At 49.1% G+C, this 8,823-nt stretch overlaps 2 long non-coding RNA genes across 6 annotated transcripts in view; both read right to left on the bottom strand.

The window, feature by feature from the left end:
* Positions 1–1,206: 1,206 nt before the first annotated feature.
* On the bottom strand, positions 1,207–5,699 carry LOC102984986 (uncharacterized). Of its 3 annotated transcripts, none has more exons than XR_003679198.2 (4): positions 5,183–5,698; positions 4,127–4,213; positions 3,124–3,258; positions 1,207–2,163 (listed from the first exon to the last, which is right to left on the bottom strand). It is a non-coding gene; the product is annotated as an uncharacterized lncRNA (long non-coding RNA). The 3 variants fall into 3 exon arrangements; XR_002891941.3 differs by lacking the exon at positions 1,207–2,163 and having other exon boundaries at positions 2,356–3,258; positions 5,183–5,366; positions 5,531–5,699; XR_448361.4 differs by lacking the exon at positions 1,207–2,163 and having other exon boundaries at positions 2,356–3,258; positions 5,183–5,691.
* Positions 5,700–6,189: 490 nt separating this feature from the next.
* LOC114484995 (uncharacterized) overlaps positions 6,190–8,823 on the bottom strand; it is a 9,314-nt gene continuing 6,680 nt past the window's right edge. For 2 of the 3 annotated variants that reach the window (XR_003678424.1, XR_003678423.1), the window contains exon 4: positions 7,472–8,021. This is a non-coding gene — a long non-coding RNA (uncharacterized lncRNA). Of the gene's footprint in view, positions 6,333–7,471; positions 8,022–8,823 lie in introns of those variants that run through there. The other variant, XR_003678425.1, reaches the window with a different exon arrangement.

An 8,823-nucleotide genomic window follows, 5' to 3' on the forward strand; every position in this document is an offset into this window, starting at 1 on the left:
ATGCGGCTGCTTCCCACTAGCTATCCACCCTACGTTTGGTAGTGTATTTATGTCCACGCCACTCTCACTTCGTCACAGCTTACCCTTCCCCCTCCCCATATCCTCAAGTCCATGCTCTAGGTCTGTGTTTTATTCTCGTCCTACCCCTGGTCTCTTCATGACATTTTTTTTTCTTAGATTCCATATATATGTGTTAGCATACGGTATTTGTTTTTCTCTTTCTGACTTACTTCACTCTGTATGACAGACTCCAGGTCCATCCACCTCACTACAAATAACTCAATTTCGTTTCTTTTTATGGCCGAGTAATATTCCATTGTATATATGTGCCTCCAGTTCTTTCTACATCATCCCACTGTCCTCCACAGCAACCCAAGTCATTGATGCCTTGGAGTTTTTCTCCCTCCTCCGAAATATTCAGCTCCAGGCTTGCTCGGGATGCAGCCAGTCCTCAGGCAAACACATTCTTGACCCTGTCCCATGTGCTCACTTCTAGCTAAGAGCCTATTTTTCCTGGTATCTTAAGATGAGCAAGATCCAGGAAGTCAAAACCCGAATAACCACTCATCTCCCTCATCTTCTCTTTCAACTGTTCTCATGTCAGCAGGAGGAAACGGGGGAAACCCTCCTCTGCTTCCTCCAGCGTAGGGCCCAGGACCCCAGAGTCTCCTGAAGGTGATGCCCGGACCAGTGGCCCCTGGGTGGACACTGCAGCAGGTGGGCATATGGACGGGTGGTCGCTCTGGGGAGACAGAACATCTCCAGGTCCAGTCGGCCTGGCCGCTCCCACTGGCTGGGAGTGCCCCACCCCCGTGACTCATCTCTCTCCCAGAGACCTTCCTGGGCCCTGCTTCTCCAGAAGATGTGGTTTCTCCTGTCTCAGGGCGCAGCTAGGCTTTCTTCTCTCTTCGACGTCACAGTCCTCTGCTCTCTTTGATCTTGTCCTGGGTTTGAGAGGATCAGAATCTTTGACTGCCTGCTTCTTCTGTTCCTACTGGTTCTGTTTAAAAATGGAAGACTGGGCTTCCCTGGTGGCGCAGTGGTTGAGAGTCCGCCTGCCGATGCAGGGGACACGGGTTCGTGCCCCGGTCTGGGAAGATCCCACTTGCTGCGGAGCGGCTGCGCCCGTGTGCCATGCCCCCTGAGCCTGCGCGTCCGGGGCCTGTGCTCCGCGACGGGAGAGGCCACAACGGTGAGAGGCCCGTGTACTGCAAAAAAAAAAAAAAAAAGAAAGAAATGGAAGACTGAGGTCAGGACCATCTCTGCCTGGCTCGTCCCTGTAACCCCAGCGCCCAGCACAGTCCCTGCTCTTTACAGGCCCTCCAGATCTTTGCGGAATGAATGATTCAGTTATTCCTGGGAGCTCTTCTTTCTAAGAAGCTAAACCTGGTCCTGAACTGGTTTGTCTTCTCTTTGGACCCAGTAACCAGCTTGCATTTGCTGCTCTACTCAAGACAGGAAGATGCACGCTGCCCACTGTCTGTCCCTGTCATCATGATGTTGTGGATAGGAATGGAATCCCAGGAAAGACTCTGATCCTCCGTGACTGTGCGATGATGCTTGTGAAGTGCTTGCTTCGGTGCTGGGCACTGTGTTCCGGGGCAGGTATGATGAGTGTATGACGATGACGGGGAGGAAGAGGGAGAGAAGGAGGATGACGGAGGTGACAGTGAGGACCCTCCCTGGCTTACTGCTAAGCTAAACTGCATTTATTTCTCAGGCTCTGGGTCACCTCCAGCACGCCCACACTCATTCCAAGGAATTAATTAGCCACTTCCTTCTCATGACCAATTAGCACAGCCAGTGAGAGCAGCCAGGTGGTGAATCCCTGGCAAATGGAAGAAGAGCATATTCACATTTGTGTTGTTTTAAATATCAAATCTCTGCAGTCAGGATCTCTTATCTGCTTTGTCTCCAGACTCAGGAAATGGATATTCTTGGGGCGTCTGGGGAGGACACAGATAAATCTGGAAAGAATTTTCAAATGGTTCCATGTTATGGTGATAAATTGGATGTTTCTTCCTCAGAACTAATTATTCATATCATAAAATCATACAGATCAGATTGAATTATAGGACCACCTATTTTAATTAGTCCAATTAGAGAATACTGTTGAGGAAAAAAAACTCTTTCTTCCTCCCTCTTAGGTTCTGTAGCTGGGATCTGCAAATTAGACAGACAAAAGCCAGATTAACAGGAGAAAAGGCATACAAATTTTATTTGATGTTAATATTTTTAATTTTTACACGCATGGGTTAATATTTTAATTTTAACACACATGGAGGGCTTCACAGAAAAGAAATGAAGTGGTTAAACTCAGGGGGCTTATATACCATTTTAACAAAGGGCAAAAAATTTTTGAGAAGTGAAAAGACAGAGGACAAGGGTTTTGGTTTCTAGGAGTGGTAAATCATGGGAAGGTAAATACATCAGAGAAACTAATGTAAGATAAAGCAGGGTTTTATTTATGCAGACTCATCCTGGTGACATCTCCATCTCCAGTGATAAAGGTTGCTCTTCCCTTCCTGGTATGAGAGAGGGGAGAACATCTTCACCAGAGAAATTTATGACCTACTTTTAGGCAGACAGGGGGATGGCAGATTGCCTTTCCTGTGTCTGCTTTTTCTCAATTGCCTTCAGCTCAAAATAATTCTTATGCCAAAGTGGTGTGTTTTGGGATGGCATATTTTGATCCCCTTCAATATTTTAAAAGAAATTTAGTTATATTACCCTCAAAACTACAGAAACCCAAAGTGAGAGAAAATAGAATCTTGCCCCCTGAAGACACGGGCAGATTTATTTAGGGAACAGAGAAGGATCATTTAAATCAACATTAAATTAATAATATACAAATGAGGGCTTCTAGAATCAAGACAAACATGTTTTTCTGTTACATAAGTTAGATGTCCTCCCTCTGATCTTTCTTGTTCAGCAAAACTTCCTTTACAACAGGTATGTAAATTATTACATACTTCCAACGAATGAGGCTGAAATAAATTATGGTTGATGTGACCGCCATCATTAAAAATCATTTAGGAGGAAAAAATATCTTATTTCTAGGTTTCCTGAGAAGCTCGGTTTTAGAACCCCCGTGAAGAGAGGGGACCTTCCAGGTGCCCTCACCCCATGACACCTCTGCACAGGCAGTCACAGTCCTGTCTGTTCTGGACAGGAAGCGTCAACTCCAGATCCGGCCACCTTCTGCAGTCCCGTTGTTGATGAATTTTAAGGGATGCTGAGACTGGCATTCGTTCATGTCTAGGAACACGATGAGCAATGCTTATTTAGGATGTTTCCTTCAAAAAGCCCAAAGTTTTTGAAATCACATTAAACATACTCTTCCCATCTCCTGAAGCATAAAAATAGGAAAATGAGATCAATTTCATCGCAGGCATATCTCAGAGATATTGTGGGTTTCGTTCCAGACCACTGCAATAAAGTGAAATCCCAATAAAGCAAGTCACGCAAATTTTTTGGCTTCCCAGCGCACATAAAGTTACGTTTACTGTCATCTATTAACTGTACAACAGCATAAGGTCTAAAAAAAACAATGTATATATACCTTGATTACTTTCTTGTTAAAAAAAACGCTAACCATCATCTGAGACTTCAGGGAGTTTATATAATCTTTTTGCATAAGTAACATCAAAGACCACTGATCACAGACCATCATAATAAATATAATAATGATGGAAAAGTTTGAAATACTGAGAGAACTACCAAAATGTGACACAGAGACATGGGGTGAGCAAATGCGGTTAGAAAAATGGTGCCGACAGACTTGCTTGACACAGGGCTGCCACAACCTTCAATTTGTAAAAACTGCAGTCCCTGCTAATCACCGTAATGTGCAAAACAATAAAATGTATGCCTGTACATGCATAAGCAAATTAGGCCGAAATCACAGAAAACTAGAAAACTGGAGAGCTAAAGTAGAGCGTTATACCTACCGCAACGTTCAAAATACTTTTTGTCATTTTGCTCTTGGGAGCTTCATAATTTTCATAACTTTTCAATAAACAACTCTTTAAACTAATGAAGCGTAAAGGAATAAAGTCAAGAGAAGAAAGCAGTGTTTTCAATAACCCAAAGTTCAAATCAGATTTTAGAACGGGTGTTTGTCTACCTGCTTTAGGATGGGTCAGGACCAAGTGCCTGGACAGGGTGGACGCTTTTGGTCAGCATCCAGCTGACCGAAGTAGGCATTCCCCTCCTGCAGGGTAGAAATTAAAAGATGAAACGCCTAATACTAACAACATGCCAGCGGCGGCTCCGAAGCTTCAGAACCATGAGGGTTTAAACGCATCCAGGCTGAGGGTGGTCTTAGCGGGAGCTCTCCCACCAGGAGGCCAGTTTAGGCAGAAAGTCTTCTGCTTCAACCCTCTGTTTTAATGGTTCTCCTGCCCTCTGCACATCCATCCATCTACCCGCAAACAAAACACAGGCAGGCAGCCCCCAGGCTGCTGGTCCGGAAGCACGGGCCCCCAGCAGTCTCTAGGAGCTGCAGAATCTCTGCCTCAGACCAGGGGTCTGTTATCCCTGGGCTCCCACCCACAGACCCATTTTCTGGGAAGAGTAAAAGCAAAATCGAACAAAAGAGCACTATACTCTGTTCCTTTCTTTTACATTGAACTGCTAGACTAATGGCGTTTTACAGTCTGGACCTGAATGAGGATGACCTCAGCCAACTCCGGGCTGTATTAAAATAAATGTAAAATAAATTCAACAGGCCCTGACTCATGAGAGATAATGGAAAGTCTAACTGCTCCAGGCAAATGTAAAAGAACCAAGATGGGGTCTATTCAGCGCTGAATTATGAGCCCCAAAGATTACCCTGAAAGGCGGGCTCCATCAGGCTCGAGCAAGCCAGTTACATAGGGCATCCGAACGTTCGAGGCCAAATCCGGAGTTTTTGTCAAAATTGTCTTCCAGGACTGTAAATCCACACCCTCTCTGGAGGACCTCTGGGAAATTTCACGGTGTTAATACATGCGAGGGGGCCGGCGTGCGGCGGCTTTGAAACCCATTCTTTATGTCACCCCTCGACTTGTTTCCATTCCTAAAGTGGCTCTTTCCTTGTCTGAGAGCAGGCCCAGCGAATATGAGGGTGGAGAGGGAACATCTCCTCAAGGACCCCACCCCACGCTGGTAGGGGTAACTCCCTACCACTTAGGAAACTTACCTGTTTCTGTGAAGGGCTCCACGTCACCGCATGGAGTCCCCAAGAGACTAAGAGGATGCGTAAGTCTGAGCTTCTGGGTCAAGCAAAACCTAAGTCATCACTTTCCTCAAAAGTCTGATGCCACTGATCCGATCTCGGAAGGGAACAACCAGTAAGGGCGGACGAGGGCGGTCTGATTTTGCACCTGGAGTGGAGGGGTTGAGGTTAAAGTGCACCGCGGGAGGGGCTGGATGGCCAAGGTCGCTTTTTGCCTGCACGGGGTCTCCGGCAGCGCCCCTAGCCCAGCACTGAACTTGGGTCTGTCCCTCTTCTCGGCCCCGCGGGGTGCCCCCAGGTCACGGAACAAACCCGGTTACTGGATCCGTGGTCGCAAAGCCAGGATTCCCTCCCGATCTGCCGCCGCTCAGACTACTTCTAGAGGCTCGAGTTCAGGACTTGAGTAAAAATAAACACGGGCTATAAATAAGCCGGGGAATTTCTTCAAGGCCCAAGCGCGACAAGGAGAAGGTGCCACCGCACAAGTGCTCACTTGAAAATTTCTCAACGCGTAAAAATAACTTTGATAAAGGCGCGAAGACGCCTGGCTCAGGGGAAAGGAATGAAGCGGCGCCGAGAGACCACTTCCTGCGCCGCGACCCCCGGGGCCCCTTTGGCGTGGGGGCGGGGGCGGGGCGCGCTGGCGGCGGGGGCGGGGCGGGCGGCGCACGCCCACGGGGCGGGCCCGCGTGACTCACCGCCGGCTGCCCGAGCCTTAAAAGGGCAATCGCTTCCGGTGGCCGACTTGAGGTGGGGGGCCCACCTCACTCCCACGGGGATAAATGGCCCCAATTTCCAAAGGGCCCCCACTTCCACTCCAAGGCTGACCCTGGCTCGATCCCACATTTTTCAACCCGGTTCAGCCCCTCCCCCTCATTCCTGTGTCCCCCTCCCCCTCCTTCCCCTCTCCCTCCTCTGAGACTGTAGTTTCAGCCCTAAAATATTCTCGAGCACGTTTTCCTCCTCCCAGATCCCCATCGTTTAAAAATGCCACCCTTCAAATGATCAGCGCCCTCCTTTTCCTTTTCTTCAGCCTCAAATTTCTCCAAAGCTTCGTCTGCGCGGGCTAACCCACCACTGTCCGGCTAGTGTCTTGCACTCTCCGCAAAGCATTCTGTTTAAAACAAGGGGATTTTATTTAAAACAAAGTTGCAAGACCATCACAAAAAAACTCCCCCAAACCTTCGCCCAGCTTTTCCACTTGGGAACATTTTGCCACTTTCGCTTTATCATTCTCTCTCTTTCTATGTGCATGTATTTTTTTCCTAAATCATCTGCAGGTAAGTTGCAGACAGCATGTCTCCTTATCTCCAAATACTGCCCAGTGAACTCTGAGCTGCCCGATCCAATGGCCCGGCAGCGCTCCTTCGCTTGACCCTTCTGCCCCTGTTCTCTCTGTCTGTCTCTGTCTCTCCCTCCTCTGATTCTCCCCTTTCCTGGGCTCCTGTCCTCCCTGCCCTCATGGGTGGGTCTCTCCAGGGTCTTGCCTCCTGTCTCATTTTACAGCCTCTCCCTGGAGGAGGCCATGGACTCTCACAGCATCAGCTGTCACCCATCCTCAGCGAGCACTGAATCTTAGCGGGGGCCCCCTTCTAAACTTCTACCTGAATGTCCACGGCCTTCCAGAAACCACTACCTGATCCCTCGAAGTCCTTCCATTTGTTGTAAAACTGGACGTGCCAAAGAACTGGGTCATGGGCCCCGCACCACCCCCCCATGCCCCTCTCTGAAGGACTCTCCAAGGGGAAACCTCCCTCTGAATTCTGCCCCTTCCAGCCTCTTGCCCAGTTCTTGGTCACACGCCCTGGCCTCCTCTTTCTGACTTTCTCTCATCAGCCTCCTCTGTTCCTGTGACCTGCACCTGGGGCAGACCTCCATCCTCACTTGCCTGTTGGCTGGGCTTCCCACCTGGGGCCCCTCGCCCACCCTTCATCTCTATGCCGCTATGGGAGCTGCCTTGATGCAATCCAAGGTCTCTCTTGATTGAAATCACGGCCCCCGAGGTTTTCCCATGGGGTTCCAAAAAGCAGACTCTTGGGTCCCTGAAAAGGCATTCAAATGTTGGGGTCGGGGGGAGCATTTTCTGGGAAAAGGCTTATACGTTTCATCACATTTTTAAAAGAATTTGTGACCTCTCCCCCAAAAGAAAAGAAGCAATGGGCTTTGTGTTAAGGTTCAAATTCCTTATGGGGTCCAAGAGCCCAGAAGCCAGTTACTGTGCCTCAGGCCAGCTTTCCCAGATTTGCTGGTCACGAGAGTGGACCCAAGGCACCAGGTAGAAATTCAGATTCCTTGGCCCCATCCCCTGTGGATTCTGACTCAAAAGGTCTGATGGGGGAGTTGGGATGGGGTGGAGGGAGTCCCAGGAATCTGTATTCAACCAGCAGGCGAGTCTAATGGAGAAACACTGGCTAGAATCAGCCAAGGACTTTCTTGCCTCTGGACCTCTGCATTCAGTGTGGCTCCCTCTTTCTGGAATTTACACTTCACCCCACTCCTCCGCTGATAAATTCCTATTTATCCTCCGATGTCCAATTCAATGTTAGTGCCTCGGGTGAAGTCTTCCCCACGTCCTTGAGTTAGGGAGGTGAAGGCAAAGCCGCTGTAGCAAAGAGGCCCCCGAATGCAAAGGCTTAGCTGAGGGAGATGCTCCTCTTCCCTCTCCCGTGAGAGCCCGGTCCGTGTGGGCTGGCGAGGAGGCCCTTCTCCCGTGGCTCACCCTCCTCATTCCTGTCACGTTGCGGGCCTTGAGCGAACTGCTGTGGTGGAAGCTACGTCCTCGCCAAGCCCGTCAGGCCAGAAACTGGGAAGGGAAATGGGGGGTGTTCCAGCCTGGTGTTTTAAATCCCTACCAGGACGTTGCACACCTGACGGGGGCTCACATCAGCCAGAACTTGGTGACATGGCATGGCTAGCTGCAAGGGAGTCTGGGAGATGTCGTTTCTAGCAGGGTGGTCTTGTGCCTGCCCCCGACAATCACCTGCCCTAGTAGCAGTAATTGCCATCTGTCTGCTCTGTGGGAGAACCCAAGCAAAGATGCGTTAGGCACTTACTATGGAGCAGGCGTTATATGGCCATTTTCCTACATTATCTTTTCATCTTTTTTTTTTTTTTTGGAGTACAGTTGCTTTACAATATTGTGTTAGTTTCTACTTCATAGCAAAGTGAATCAGCCATATGTATACATATCTCCCCTCTTTTTTGGATTTCCTTTCCATTTAGGTCACCACAGAGTACTGAGTAGAGTTCCCTGTGCTATACAGTAGGTTCTCATTAGTAATCTATTTTATACATAATAGTGTGTATATGTCAATCCCAATCTCCCAATTCACCCCACCCCCATTATCTTTTCATCTTCACAGTACTTTACCCACACTGAGACAGCTAGGAAAGACCTCCTGAGACCTGCTCTACTGAAGTCTTCTCACTTGGGGCACCAGCTTAGGTTATTATTATTATTTATTTTTGCGGTACGCGGGCCTCTCACTGCTGTGGCCTCTCCCGTTGCGGAGCACAGGCTCCGGACGCGCAGGCCCAGCGGCCACGGCTCACGGGCCCAGCCGCTCCGCGGCACGTGGGATCCTCCCGGACCGGGGCACGAACCC

This window comes from Physeter macrocephalus, chromosome 3 (assembly GCF_002837175.3).
Source record: "Physeter macrocephalus isolate SW-GA chromosome 3, ASM283717v5, whole genome shotgun sequence".
Lineage (NCBI taxonomy): Eukaryota > Metazoa > Chordata > Mammalia > Artiodactyla > Physeteridae > Physeter > Physeter macrocephalus.